The sequence below is a fragment of the Gavialis gangeticus genome, unplaced genomic scaffold, assembly GCF_001723915.1.
Source record: "Gavialis gangeticus isolate Ggan-Ray unplaced genomic scaffold, GavGan_comp1, whole genome shotgun sequence".
Taxonomy (NCBI): Eukaryota; Metazoa; Chordata; order Crocodylia; family Gavialidae; genus Gavialis; species Gavialis gangeticus.
The window spans coordinates 20909390-20909598 of NW_017729027.1; the positions used below are offsets into that span (position 1 = coordinate 20909390).

At 56.5% G+C, this 209-nt stretch overlaps 1 protein-coding gene across 1 annotated transcript in view; it reads left to right on the top strand.

The window, feature by feature from the left end:
• Window positions 1-209, top strand: part of COL9A1 (collagen type IX alpha 1 chain) — a 132667-nt gene that overhangs the window by 119352 nt on the left and 13106 nt on the right. The window lies entirely within an intron of this gene.

A 209-nucleotide genomic window follows, 5' to 3' on the forward strand; every position in this document is an offset into this window, starting at 1 on the left:
ACCACGAGTGCTCGTAAAGCCATGCCACGGGTCCCACAATGACCACAGCTAATTCCCTCAGCACTCTGGGGTGGAGATCGTCCGGACCAGCTGATTTGAATATATCCCATCCCTCCAGAAGTTCCCTAACTAGATTCTCACTAACCCTTGGCCTAGGTGCACCTCCCCTGGGGTGTAAGGAGGGCCCAGAGAGGGGGTGGCTGTTCCAG